Source organism: Sciurus carolinensis, chromosome 12 (genome assembly GCF_902686445.1).
Source record: "Sciurus carolinensis chromosome 12, mSciCar1.2, whole genome shotgun sequence".
Taxonomy (NCBI): Eukaryota; Metazoa; Chordata; class Mammalia; order Rodentia; family Sciuridae; genus Sciurus; species Sciurus carolinensis.
Window position 1 is genome coordinate 46,540,357 of NC_062224.1, and position 15,483 is coordinate 46,555,839.

Here is a 15,483-nt window from a genome sequence, read left to right on the forward strand (position 1 = left end):
CCCTCTGATTTCCTGCCTAAGAGCAGGGCATCAACTTCCCATTGTGATGGTCTCCCAACCCCATCCTGTACCAGGAAGAGGAGAGCAACTCTTATCACTAGAGATAGAGAGTTGGTCCAACATAAGTTTACATGGACAAACCTTACTAAAAAAATCCTTATCTTCCATTAGTTCCCCCATGTATTTCCTAATCATTTCCCCACAATTTATTTTCCCTTGAAGTTAAAACCCTCTTTCCCTTATCTTTCCCTTATTTAGAAGGGTATATAAGCACTCAAGTCTAACCACTTCTTTGAGTTTCACTGCTTTCCTGTGAACTTCTATGCCTGTAAAATATTAATAAAAATTTATAATCCTTTTGTTTGTTAATCGTTTGTCAGTTAAATTTGAAAGCTCCTAGTTACTACTCAACACAAGAGGGTAAAGAAAGTTTTTCTTCCTGAGAAGTTCATGGAGAGTCTAGCATTTCTGTTAAGAGCAACAAATTTATTTTAAATTTCAAATAATATGTTAATCAATTTATTTTCCCAATCCTAAAATGGTGAAACAAAGAGTATATCCAAGAAATGCTATTCTTCCACCTGTGGCTAGGCACACTGGGGCCAAGTCACTAGTTGGTTCTAGAATATTCTCTCATGTGTCAAAGTCTTCAACATGTGTGTTTAGGGGAGCATAGATAATATTTTCCATGATGCTCTCAGGTTATTTAGATCCAAGTCAACTAAAGAACAAGCAAATCTGTGTTAAGAAATTCTGCCTACTTAACTAGAAAATGACCATCAACTATGTAAAAGTAAACCATTTCTGGAGATTCCTGTTGGGTTCCAGGGACTGAGAGGTTTTTGTGTATGCTTCAAGGTATAGTCTGCTTATTCCTGGTGGACTCTATGTTTTCAATAGAAATTTTTCTCAAATTAGTTTCTATGCGAGTCTCCATAGATAAACAAAGCTGGCCAATAATGGTCAAATTTGTCAGCAAGTGGGCATATTTGACTCAGAAATAGATACCTGCTAGGATATTCCAGTCTGGCCAACATGTTAAGAGGTTTTCGAGTCCTAAAGCACCAACCATCATTAAAAAGTGTCCATATAAAAGTGTCCTGCTAACGTCTAACTGTTGATGAAGTGGACACAGAGGCACTACTGTGGGGCATGTGTAGAGACATCAGACAGCTTCCAGAGAGACTCACTTACACAAGACGGGAGGAATGTTCTCCTGGGGGGCTGGTTAATCCAGGCCTCTTCAGGATGGGAGAAGATTTAATACATTTGATCTTCATGAAAGCTCTATAAGGAGCCAAAGGCCCAACAGCTGCGCACAGTTCCGATTAAGAATCAAGACCTCAACTCATAATTCTTGGGGAAGGGGGATTTATTATGTAGTTTGTCACACTCAAATTTTACTTTATGTCATAAAGCTGTGGAAAGGAAAACAGTCTTTTCTGACTATAGCAGGCTGTTTGCAGCTCCCTGACAACAAGACACTGCTGAAGAGAAGAGACACAGCCTCTGAGGCCTCAGGAAAGATTTTTCTGGATTAGTGGCTGCACAAAGCAAAAGTCAAAGCAGGGTCAGACCCAAGCCTTCTTCAACTCTGCCTCTCACACAGACTCACAATGCCTGGCCCAGCCGGACCCTCTCCACCAAAGCCCAAATGCCTTCTGGCTACTCATGTGTAACTATTTGGATACAATGGCCCAGGCGCAGATGGAGAACCCAAACCCTCCCTGGCTGCCCGTTCCCTTCTGGGTTACAAACAAGCTTTTATTTTATTAATTAATTAATTAATTAATTGGTGCCAGAATGGAACCCAGGGCCTCACTCATGCTAGGAAAGCTCTCTACCACACCACATCCCTAGCCCACAAATGAGCTTTTTAAATAGACATTTTAATGCAGAAATCAAGAATGGTCACCACAGGCTCCAATGCTTAGAAGCACTTAAGAGATGAAGTTTATGCTAAAAATGGCAACTTAAGATCCAGGTAGCTTTGCTGCTCTTTATGTGGCCAGGGTGGCAATGACCAAAGCCATCCACGAAGGATAATTCAATAGAGGATAGACAATGGTCATGGCCTGATGTTCTAGAATTTAAACTGTAAACTCTTAAAATTAATGACCCTCTTTGAATTTCTCTGGGAACTGAGGAAGACACTGTTCACAAGCACACATTTTTTATTTTTTGGTCATCTTGTTTATTTTCTATTATGTACTTTATTTGCTTAAGAATACATGTTTCAGCAAATTTTCAACACCAGAAAAGAAATGCTTCCAAATGGATTGTTAGCCCCTGTCCATGCTTGTGTGAGAAAAATGATTCCTGTGAAGTTTAGGATTTTGTGTAATTTGTAGGGCAGTCAAAATTTAATGACTGTTCTGCCAAAATGATTTTGTTCAGTTTGAACTAAAACTAACCAGATGTATGACAGATATTTATGGTCAGGGTGAAGAGTGTTTACTCTTAGGCAGTTGCCTTTTAAAACAAAAGAGTTTTGACCAAAGATGAGCTGAATGCAGACAAAGCTGGTATTTGGTCTCTGTTAGAAGAGTCATAAACTAACAGCCTCCGTTTCCAAAATCCACCACTTCACGGGAATCAGGCAAGAATGCAGATGATGAGGTGTATCCTTTCAGGGCAATATCTATATTTAAAGGCCAGCACACACACACACATACAATATGATATGGCCCCCCTTAGCAAGTCTGAACTGCCAAATAATTACCACATATCTAATTTTAAATTTGAGTTTAACAAACACCAAAGCAGAAGATGAGGTTTGATTTTAACTTTTGCTGTACTAAAATTAAACTAGAATGTCACGTACTCTTTTTCTCTTTATTTCCAGGGACAAATTACATTTTTTAAAAAGTGTATGTAGTTATTTTGGTTCTTATTCATTCATATGCACACAGATGGATATATAAACAAAGATAACTGAGAAGAACTGATAACCAGTTCACTCTAACAAGAAATAACAGCCTCTTTCCACAAAGTATAATGATGCCTAAAAATCAGATTCCATGTTTCAGAATATAATAACTTCTAAAAGACCACTTTTAGTATTAGCAGCATTAAAAAAAACTGCCAAACTGTGTAAAGGGAGATTAGATAGATTATGTTTAAAATATTATCATGACACCCCATTAAAATCAGTAGAACTTACAGATCTCCATGGCTGCGTTGTTAGGTCTTGAGTTATTATCTGAAGATGAAAGAGGAGAAGCAGCAAAATAAAAGAATATAAGAAAATAAGGAAAACAGGAAGAGATGAAAAGAAAAAGGAAAGAGAAAGAGAGAAAAGAAAGAGAGGAAGGGAAGGGAGGAAGAGAAAGGGGGAGGAGAGGGAAACAGGAAAGAGAAGGAAGAGAAAGAAGAGGACTCTCCTTATATTGTCCCCTAAATACTCACTCTCCCACTGACACACCAAATAAGGTCAGGTGATAACTCAGATAGTCAACTGGGTTGGTTATTTTAAAAAGTACATTCAGCTCAACAGCTGAGCTGAACTGTTTATGATACACAGTCACTAATCCATTTAAACCTACTTATTCATCTACTCTTGAAGCAAGGGTTAAACAGGAAGTGAGGGATTGTGCCTGCCTTTTTATTCCATCTTTTAACAACAGATTACTGCATTCTTTTAAGAAACAGGTACATCTTCTTGTACTTCTGAAAAAACAATCACTCTAATCCATTTTGATTTTCCTTGAAAGGAAATGCAGTGGAGAATCACCTTACCGCCTGTGTTGTTCTACCTACAAGGGCACAGTCTTTTCTTTAAGACTGCTCAGAACTAGCAAAGCTCTGTGAGAGCTAGAAAGGGAGAAGGCTTAACCCGCAAGGGAGGTTTCCCAGTGAGAGCAAGTTCCCTGAGGCTGGGAGCTGAGAGGGCTCATGGGGGAGAGCTAGGATGCAAAGCCAGCATGAAGAAGGCCAACAGCATCCAGAAACAGGGGGCCGCCACTAAGGACTCGGCCACAGGCACAAAGGTGGAGTTGCTGGCATGAGAGCATGCACAAAGATAACAGAAGGAGAGATTGCCTGTTTACACGGCCAAGACAGATGACCTCTTTCCACAAAATATAATGATGCCTAAAAATCAGATTCACCAGGCTTCCAAAGGCTGTGAGCCTGCGGGCAGGGATGAGGTGCACAACCTCGGACATCCAGCTAAACGGCCTGGCATGGCACTTTCTGAATCGTATTCACCCACTAGCCCTACATTTCTACACTGTCCAAGAATTCTCATCCTCTTCTATTGCGGGTTAGGTTTAATAATAAAGGTTATGGGGGAAAGCTTAACACACACACACACACACACACACACCAGAGGGTGGAAAACAAAAGAACTTTAAAGATGATGTTGGTCAACATCTTTTCCAAATACGAAAACCCCTGAGAGGTTAACTGATTTGTGCAGGGTTCACAGGGCAGTTTCTGCTCTTCCCATCCTCCTGCACGACTCTGCACACATTCTAACCTATCAGAGGGTCATGAGCTGTAGACACTGGAGGAAAAATATGTGAATTTGTTTTTTCAGTGCTAGGGATGGAACCCAGGATCTTGTGCATTTGAGGCCAGCACCCTACCACTGAGCTATATTCGCAGCCTGATACATGATACATGTGGTTTGAGTAACCACAGTAGGTACTCAAAAATCACTGGAATGAATGAATAAATGAAGAGCATTTAGCATGGCTCACTTGGTAAATACAAGATCTCACACAAACCAGCATCACAAAAAATCGTGTGTACATATCACATCCCTGGTTCCCCAAAGACATCTTTAGTTTATATCCATAAGATTTAGAAAGTTACAAACAAAAGCAAACAGAAGAGCACTTCAAATAATGTTTCACAGAACCTCATGATTTTAGGCCCAAACATAAAATTAGACAAGAACAACAAAGCACATGTTGTTGACAAATTAAAGAGGACAACCTCCCCTGCAAACCACTTTGTCCCTGAATCTACAGCACTTTCCAGCCGCCAAGTTCATTAACTAAGTGCTGCCTGGCGAGGCTGGCCTGAAGGATTCAACCCGAATGTAATTAGCAATGGCGAGACGGTAAAGCATGAATCTTTGAATGCATAATTCAGAATGTGGAAATGAACATTTAATGTGTCCAGGGACAGAAAGAACCCACAAAACTGTACCATGAGTGTGTGCGTGTGCACACACACTTGCAATGGGGGTGTGGATGTGTGTATTGGTGGGAAAGATGGGGAATCCCAAACATTTTTCCTCTGATAGAGGAAAGAAGCGTTGATTTCTTCTGAAAACACAATTTAAAAATTTTTTCCTCTGCAATCCCAGCATCATGAATTACATGGATAAGTCAATATGTAATGCACTGTGGTTCTTCCACTCATATAGGCAGATGCATAAAGCCCAAGTTCACTTCCTCTGGTCCTGTCCTGTCCAACACTGAAGGTGAAGGCAGTTGAATGAATTAAAATGAAGTCAGATTTAAAGTTCAATTCCTGCATTTCACTTGCCGCAATTTTTTTTTTTTTTTTTTTTTTTTTTTTGAGTCTCGCTATTTTGCACAAGCTGGTCTCCAACTCACAGTCTTCCTGCTTCAGGCCCCCAAGTAGCTGGAATTACAGCTGGGCATCACTCACACCTGGCTATAGTCATCTCTCTTTCAAGTGCTCAACAGTCACCAGTGGCGAGGAGCTACCTTGGCTGGACAGCCCTGAACCAGACCCTTGGGCTATCCTGACCTTTCCCCCGACCCCAGAAGTCATAAGGTGCATGAGGGTAAGGTATTAACTTCTATATAAATAAACAGGATGGGACTTCAGCTGCCATCCTGAAAACAAGACATCCATTTCTCTGTTAAATAAGCTTTCAGAAAAAGAAACATTTTTAATAAAGGTTTTGGGAGATAGTCTAACCTTCCAAAAACTATTCACAGACCTCAGTTTAAAAACATTTATTCAACAAAATCATCTTTTACAGTAGTCATTTGAAACACAAGTTCCCTTCATTAAGGACTTGGCTTCCCCTACCTGTCAGTTTTGGTTTAAAATTCATTTGGTTTAAAAGTTCATTCATTGTAGAAATCACCATCAGCTCTCATTTTAGTCAGAGATGCTCTGTGCATAGAAATTAGCTGGGAAAACTCTTTCCATTAAAATACCAAGGAAATTTGTTCCCCTAAATCTTAAAGCATCCATTTACCCTCTGATTATTACTTTCATCTAGAGCTCCTGAATAAATCCTAATTTACTTTTAATGAAATAATTATCTGGTGAAGGACAAATGTTAAAATGTTCCTAGCCCCACGAACCAAGCAAGCTCCTTAATTTGTACAAAATTAAATATAAAAATAGAATAAAGATTGCAGCATATGTAGTTCAGTGGTAGAGCACTTGCCTAGCATTTATGAGGCCTTGGGTTTCAACTCCCACACTATTTAAAAAAATAGTACTAAGACAATGTGGGCAAGAAGGCAGTTAATACACTAGTTTATACAAAATCAGCTTCCCTGGTAACAGAGATAACCAAAAGGGTTGGTTTAAAAAGAAAAACATATAGCTGTATGTAGTGCCCCACATCTGTAATCCCAGGGACTCAGGAGGCTAAGGCAGGAGGATTGACAAGTTGAGACCAGCCTCAGGAACTCAGTGAGTCCCTAAGTAACTCAGTGAGAACTTGTCTCAAAAAAAAAAAAAAAAAAAAAATTAAATTAAATGAGGGCAGGGCTAGGAATGTGGATCAGTGGTTAAGCACCCATGGGGTTCAATCCCAGGTACCAAGAAACAAAAAAAAAGAGAGATAATATATACAGATAGAAATACTATAGACTCCAAAGATTGTAAGATAGATTCTCTGACTCTGCTAGTAATACAATAATACACAGTACTTCACCTAATATTACTATAGTCTGTGTGAAGTCACTTCAGACTCCTCAGGCAAAACTACTTTAAATTTTTGTTAAGTTTAATGAAGTTTTGAGACAAATCCTAAAAAAAAGAAAGAAGTTGGTTCCATGATTTAATTCTGTCACATTCTGGTTGAAGGACATCAACTTCAACCTTTGCCTTAGCAATGAATCATCATTTGTGGATGGTTCTTCATGATAGTGGAGAGAATGTGGATTAAAAAAAGAAATGGATCTTTGACTTGTTCTTGACTAAATGAAACATTTTTTAAACCTTCTGACATGATCAGTGCATGTTATGGGGAACAGAGAACTTCAGAATATAGAAAATGCAAAAAAGTAGGTTAAGAGTCAATCTAATAAAATATCTACTTTGGGTTAGGACCAGGGCAGATTTTGTTTTCAGGATTTTTGAGGTACACAAATTGTATATGCTCAAGGTGTACAATGTGAGGTCTGGATAAAAAAGTCAAACTCATAGAAGGGTGGTTACTAAGGGTTGGAGGTAGGTGGAAATGGGAAAATGTTCTAAGATGAATCAGTTCTGAGGATCAATGTTCAGGGCGGTGTCTATAGCTGACCATACTGTATTGTATACTTGACATTTACTAAGAGAGCAGCCCTTAAGATTTCCTAACTCACAAAAGGTAACTATGTGAGTCCATGACAGGTATATTAAATCTGTCATTTAAGGAAGTTCTTGAAAGACACATGTTGGGTGGGAGATCAAGAGAACCACTGGAGGGGTTTACATTTCATTGCTCTTTCCCCAACACCTGGCACATACTGAGTGCTCAGAAAATAACTGTTGGTAGTGAATGAATGCCTGGCCCTGAGATAATAAAGGGCAAAGAAAGCAAGGCACACTCTATCGTGCAGCAAATAGGAAAATTCCACCTATCTCAGGCTATGACCACTTTGGGGTTTTACATCAGGAGAAAAAACACAAAAGTCCTAAAGATAAGACTACATCAGGCTAGAGAAAAGAAAATTTAAATATTTAAATGAACTGAAAAGAAATGATCAGAGTTTAATCTGAAGTGATGAAAGAAACTTTCCAAAATGAAAAATGAAGACAAAAAAAAAAAAAAAAAAAAGGAAAAAAATAGGCTACTCAGTTCAACAGAAATAAGCAAGGACAACACACACATGTACACACACTTGTTCCTAGGTTCCTACCTTGAACCACCTATCAGGCATAGGGTCTCCTCTCCAGGAAATATTAAATAATTTCAAGCCCTGAAACAAAACTTTTATATTACAGAATCCAAATAAGTAGAAGGAACCTTAGCGACTTTCAAGTCCAACCCTTTTTCAGGGGGTGGAAGGTGAATTGAACCCAGGGGTACTCTACCACTTAGCTACAACCCTAGCTGTTCCCCTAAACAGTCCCTCCTACTTTTTTTTTTTTTCCTGAGACAGAGTCTCACTAAATTTCCCAGGCTGGCTTGAATTTGTAATCCTCTTGCTTCAGCCTCCCAAGGAGTATCTGGGATTATAGATGTGCACTCCAGTGCCCACCTACAACCCTCATTTGAATGAATGAGGCCACCAAGGTTCAGAGAGGTTAAGAACTTACCCAAGGTCACATAGCTGGTTATTACTTGAGACCGGTTCTGCTCCCTCTTACTCTAGCCATTGCCCTAAGCATCCTCAGGATCAAACACCTTCAACTTCCAAATAAAATGTCCTTCCTCCCTGGAGAGCAGGAACACCCTCCTTTAGAGTTCTGGGGAGTGGGTGAGTTGAGCAGAGCACAGGGCTTGTCTGTCGTCATTGACTCCACATTGCTTTGCTCCTGATCGTTCCCCAACCCACCTTCTCATTGCATCCTCCTTTTGGAATATTTAAGAACAGTTAGCTGCTTGAAAGCTTCTGGAAGCCTCTGGAGAGAACTGAGAGGAATCCAAAAAAATAAATTTCATCCCAAATGGGAGTATTCTGTGTGGGGGTAAAACATTGCCTGAAGCTTAGTCACCCTCATCTAAAGCACCACGACAGTTTTCATCTAATCAAAGAATTTTTAAATATTCAACACTTTCAATCAAAAATGTATGAAACCATAAAGCCAAATGACTATGTTATGTGCTTGGCTAAAATGAACATCTGGTGGAAATTAAGACTATAAGCACAATTTGGAGAGCAGTCTCCTCCTTACTGGCACACCCAAGCCCTTTTTTCTAACCTGGCTCAAACCTATAGAGTCATAGCTGGGTCAGGTATCTGAAGCAATATCTGCAAAGAAATAATAGACATTGAAATGCCATTTGTCTCTAGGTTTCATAATAGCAACTGCTAAAGGAATGAGCCCATTGCAAAATAAATGAATGTAACTGAATTTTGTGACCTTACTAATACCTGGTAAAACTAAAATATTGGCTTAAGTTGAACAACAACAACAAAAAATGTATATGCAAAAACAGTACTAAAACTTTCAAAGGTAATTTAGCTCCCATAAACTCTCTCTTAATTCAGTATGTTTTAAGCTACTGAAAGTCAACTGCTTTCTTATGTGGGTTCTGGCTGGAGTGGTTTGTTTTGTTGAATAGGTAATGTGTGCAACTGCAGTCTGCATATTTTATATTTGTGTTAAATGGGGTAAAATTAGGTACAACATTTTTGAATATACAAAAAGAACAGTAGCTATCTAAAAATCTTAAGATATATAAAGTATCCAAAATATTAAAAATCTAAAAACATTCATATGGATTTTTTCTGTTCAATGACTGTACATAGCTGAGACAACTTTTGCATATTCACAACATAATTGAAAATCCAGAGAAAAACAAAGCGGCTCTGATTAACTAAAACACAGTCCATAAATTGGATACAGTATTTATAAAAGGCTCTTTGAGTCTTCATTTAGAACCTAAGTGTTCCTTTTCTCTGCATAATTCTATCAATACTGGATATATAGAACACAAGTCTCATGCAGCTAATTAGCAGCTGACTTTCAATTACAGAGAAAATAAGCTTTAAAACCCAAATGAATACATTCCATCTAAAATGGACAGGTCGTAGAATTCACCTTAGTAAGAGCAGCACAAGAATTTTTATCTTAAGTAGACCTTACAAAGGGGCAGTTAGGCAAGGGAGAAGACATAAAATGATTTAAAAAAATAATAAAGCACAGAAAGTAGAACAGAGATGACTAGGGATTGGGAAAGGGAGAAGGGTGGTTGTATTTGACCAGTCCATGATATATGCATGTACGGAAATATCACATTGAACTCCATGAACATGTATAATAAAGATGTGCTCAAAATAAAGTAAAATACACACACACACACACACACACACAAATAAACCCATGAAACAACTCAGGAAACACTGTAAACACTGCAGCCTGGTGCAGAGGCAGAACCTCATCAACCTGCCTGGGCCTCAGAGAGGATCCTGATTAAAAGATGCTCCAAGGTCAACTGCAGAGAGGTCAGAGGGATTGAGAGACCATAAAGGTCCCTGAGAGGAGCCACCAGAACGGCTCCTGTGGGCACTGAGGAGTGACTGGGCAGAGAAAGAAAGAAGTGGTGGCTCGAGATCAAGACAAGCTTTATTTAGGATGCAGGAAACTTGAGTATGTTTTCAACTCTAGGAGAAGGAGTCAGAGCAAGGTAGAAGTTGAAATGGGGGGTAACTGGGTAGGCACAGAGGGGGAGGGGACAGCAAGAAAAACACAGAGGCAGGGGCTAGACTGGCAAGTGCACCTCTGCCACATTCCTTTTCCTAACACCCAGTCCACCTCCTGGGAGCTTCCATTTCAGTGTTTCTGGAAGCAGTTTCAGGCAGCATTACTCACACCTGGTTCTCAGACCAGAGGAGTCAGCAGCAGCACCTGGATTTTGCTTGCTGAGTCTGGCCCTATCCCAGCCCTCTGACTCAGAACCTGTACATTATCAGAACCATAGGTTGTGGTTTGAATGTGTCCCCCAAATTTCATGTGTTGTAAACACATGAAAGTCATGTCAGTGGTATTTCCAGGTGAAACTTTTGGAAGGTGACTGGGTCATGAGGCTCTACCATCATGAACAGATTGATCCATTCATGGATCAATGAATCATGGATCATGGATCATGCAGGGAGTGGCTTTATTTAACAGAACGCTCACCCTGACACCCTTGTTCTGCATCACCATGCGAGACCCCACATTGTCTTGGTTCTCTGCAGGGCTCTCAACAGTAAGGAGGCCCTCGCCTGGTGCAGCCCCTACTCTGGCCTACCTAGCCTGGTCCAGAGCTGTAAGAAGCAAATTGCTTTTCTTTATAAATTACCCAGTCTCAGAAAACGGACTAAGACCACAGGCGACAGTGCTTACAACATGCATGGTGCTGGTTTATAGCAGTGTTTTACAAATGTGGGCAGTGAAGTCAGAGAGATCTTGGGTTCAAATCTAGCTCTCCCAGGATTCCGTGGTACATGCCCTTGGATAAGCCTCTCTTAAACCTCAGTTCTTTTCCCTCAGTAGAATGGGCATGATGATACTAACATTTCTTAGAAAATGAAATGATATAATGTAGACATCAAGAGCCTGGCATTGAGTTTATACACAGTAACAAAGGGTGCTTTGTATTTATTGTGCATCCCTTCCAGCATGACTGATGTAATAGCTTCATTTTGTCCTGTGTCTCCCCTCAAAGAATGAAGTCCCCAGGATGGGGAAGCATGCTTCAGCATCCAACCCACAGCTCTGTACAGGTGACCTGCTCAAGAAATATGTGTTGAAAAGAACAAATCCAGGGCTGTAAATCAAAGATAGATCAATGATCCCAAAGCAAAGATCAAAACTATTTATTTTACTATATTTACATAAAAACCAGTTAGACACAGGTTATAAAGTCATTTGGGATTAAAGGATCAACTTTCAAAAGAGAATAAGAAAGATATGTGGCAAAATGCATGCTACTTTCAAAAGGTCCAGCACAAGGGAGTGTCCCCATGGGGCAGAGATCTTTCTGAACCACATCAAGTTGCTGCTGTCCTCAAGGTCAAAAATGCAAGACACACCCAAGATGTGTTTCCAAGGGTGAAGCTTAATGCTTGGGAAAAATACCTAACTCAAGTACCCAGATGAAGTTTCTCATTTCAGGCAAGATTCCAATAATGAAGTGGCTGACTTCACCAAATGTACCTCAATTTCCTGTGTTGGCAGAAACTTGTATGCAGAAACCCCATCAGGCTTGTTACAGTAAGACAAATCTTTCTGGTTGTATTATTAGATACAAGAGGGAGAAAGGCAAGCACAGAATACCTACCTCTTCCATAAATACTACAGAAAAATGGCAAAAATATTTGATGGAACATTTTGGTCTGAAGAACCCACGTGTCATTACGTGCAATTCAACTCCATCAACTCACATCTGTGGAGTGCCCACTAGTGTGGTGGCAAGAGGCTGAGGCCCAGGAGCCCAGTTGAGCACTACTCCACAGAGGAAGGGAGTGCCAGCATGTGTTGCCAGCAGCTCTACAGTACAGGTTAGTGTTAAGGCCTCGGAGCCAGGGCAGCCAGGCCAAGGAAACTTCTGGGTACATCTCATGTGATATCACTTCCCTGGCAGGCAAGGAGAGGCAGTATATTTGGGGGAAGACTGCAAGCAAAAGGTACAGGCATCCCTGAAGATGAGGCTAAGGAGTCAGGGCTTTAGCATGGAAGCAGAGAGAAACCATGAGGGATTGGTCTTTATTTTATTTTTCAGTGCTGGGGATTGAACCCAGGGCCTTGTGCTTGTGAGGCAAGCATTCTACCAAGTGAGTTATATCTCCAGCCAGAGGGATTGATCTTTGAGGAATGACAAAATTAGAACTTTGTGGGCAAAGGGACCCATTGAGGGCAAAGTGATGACCTAACTAAGAAAGGATGAGACTTGAGGGGAGGTGGTAAGGCAGGAGCATCATGGAGGAACAGACACAGAGGTCTTACAAACATGTAAGTACAGGGGTCAAGGATGACAAAGTTCCTGGTTTGTCACAAACTATAAACTCAGAACTGCCAGATAGCTCCAGTTTGGGGATATGGCTGGTCATAGCAAGAGACCTCTGAGACTACACTTAAAAATAAAATTGCAATGAGGTTTCTAAAGGTCTAGATGGCCCTAGCATGGGGAGATGACTCCTGCTGATCAAGCCAGTTTCCAATCCTAGCAAGAGTTACATTCCCTAACTGCACACCATGTGACCTCTACCTGGTGCAGTCTTGTAAAAGCCAAAGGCCCTTTACTTTACACACCAAGTTCTCAATATTAAACAACCCCAGGTGTGGCCAAATATGTTCATTCTGAATTAAAATTTAAAGCTTCCTAAGGCCTGGCTATCAATAAAAAAATACAAGGAAAGATAAGTGTTTGTTGAATGAAACACGGATGTCCATTGTCAGCTGGGTGCTTTAACTGGATTTTATTTTGAAGACCATGCTCTTGGCACCAATTTGAATAATTTCAAATATGCTTTCCCCTGAAGGCTAGCTATCTTGCTCTGATAGAAGGAAATGCATCAATAACAAACCACTTCTCTCTACCCATCGGTACCTCCCTCACACACCTTCAGAAGAGTGATACAGGTGGTCTATTCCTGACAGGATATTCAACTGCGTGACTCCTCAATAGTTCACCTGGCATGGTGGGAAGAGGCAGCCCAAATGTGCCTCACTCTTCGCTGGGTACAATTTATGTCCTGCAGTTTTTCTAAACTGGGGATAACACCAGCATTTTAGCCAGAGTAATAGTGTATGTATTTACACATAGTATGAAAAATGTGCACTTAAAATTCTTAACCACATCCCTCCAAATGCTAGCAGCAGTTACTGGGAAAGCTATCCCCACGCGCGACTCCCCCTAGGGTTGTGGTACTACTTCCGGTGGAAAATAACTGCAGTATTCACCCATGATGTTCTTCTCTATAAATATTCTGTTTTTCTACCTGACAAAAATAATTACTGTGCACACTTGCTCATCTGATATGGCATAAAGAAACAATTTTTTTTCTAAAGGAGCACTATGTCAAATAAACCTTAAATGTTCTATAGCTTGTTGCTATTTTTCAGCAGCAAATCACCAAACTAAATTACAAAGAGACCATAGTTATCCCTAAGAATTAAAAAAGGCTGATATGGTACTTGTTTCCCCTGCAGAACTTAAAAATGAATTACACAGTTCAAAACTTAGAACCTATTATGTACAATTACAATGCACTAATAAAAACATTTAGAACATTAAAATTAAAGTGAGATTTTTTTTCTTATAAAAGCTGGAACAAAGAGGTTCTATAAAATCAAGCCCAAAGATCCAGAATAGCAAGATAAAGAACTCTCAAAACAAAAATTAGACAAAACAATCACTGGTGATTTCTATTTCCACATGAATTAATCATAGGGGTGAGGGCTGAGGGTGTTAGTGTATGTTTAGCATGCCTGAGGCCCTGGGTTCGATTACCTGTATGACAAAAATTAAATAATAATAATAATAATAGAAATGAAAGAAAATTTACCTTTTTGAACTCTACCTCCATAGTTGGGAAATGATTAAAGTACTCTGTATTGTGAATGTACTTTAATTCCAAGGGCTAACTAACATTTAGAGAGAATGTACATACTAAGTTATATTAAACAGACTGTTAATAATAAACCTCTCTGTATCATAAGTCCTTTGTTTTTAAGAAAAAAAAAATCAATCCTCCCAAACCCTAAAATATGCCCAAGGGTATCTGCAGGAGTAATTGCAACAGAACATTCCAGTGCTTGAATTCAGCAAATCCTTAGGAAGCATGCTCAGACAGATGGCACTTAAGAAACAAAACCACTGCACTTAGATTTATAGGAAGATTTTTCACTTACTTCAAATTTCTGTATAATCCTTGTTCCTCTAAGCGAAAGGGGACGGGGAAAATCACACTGCAATTCCCGATTTTTTTAATTGAAAAAAGAAACACGCTATATCCACTAATCTGACTTTGGATGTCCTCGAGAATTTCTTTGAGTCTCTATTCAATGAATACTACTTTCAGATTCTAAACAAAAAGTAAAATATCCAAAGTTAGCCCAAGTAACGCTGTACAAAATCAAATATCACAATGTAAACAAGGCAACTGCATCTATCAGAAGCGATGATTCAGAAGAGGATAAATTTAGAACGGTGCTTTCCAAAAGGCGGCTGGATGTCAAATTCAGGAAATAGGTGAAGGCTACATCCCAAAAGTGTCTCTGAAAAAAGAACTCCAAAATATTAATAAAAAGAGTCTTCTCTTTGAAGTTTTCAGTCCCCTGGTGTCCTCGAGGCTGTGCTTCCCCAATCTGGCCTTGGTGGAGCCATCCATTACTGGGTAAATCCACGTGAAACCTGAGGACTTGCCGGCCTGAGGACGTGGTCAGAGGCAGTGTGGCAACTCCACATGGGACCGGCCTTTTATGGCCTGAACTCCAGAGCCTTGATACAGCTAATCGACCAGAAATAGCTCTTGAAACTCAGAGGAGCCCATCAGCTGTTGCCACAGGCCTGGCCAGCAGCCACTTCAAATGCAGCTCAATTGTCCACATTGTCTTTCAGCTGGTTTTATAGAGAAATTAAAAACACAACAGCAGTCTACTGAACAGGCTATAGCAATA

The 15,483-nt window shown here is 40.0% G+C and overlaps 1 protein-coding gene across 6 annotated transcripts in view; it reads right to left on the minus strand.

Annotated features, from left to right (window-relative positions):
• The window catches only part of Svil (supervillin), a 223,911-nt gene that overhangs the window by 136,248 nt on the left and 72,180 nt on the right, over positions 1-15,483 (minus strand). Inside the window, exon 1 of one of the 6 annotated variants that reach the window (XM_047520178.1) lies at positions 14,716-15,249. The exons of the other annotated variants lie outside the window; for them this stretch is intronic. The gene's annotated coding sequence lies outside the window, so the exon portion shown is untranslated. Of the gene's footprint in view, positions 1-14,715; positions 15,250-15,483 lie in introns of those variants that run through there. 6 annotated transcript variants of the gene reach the window in all.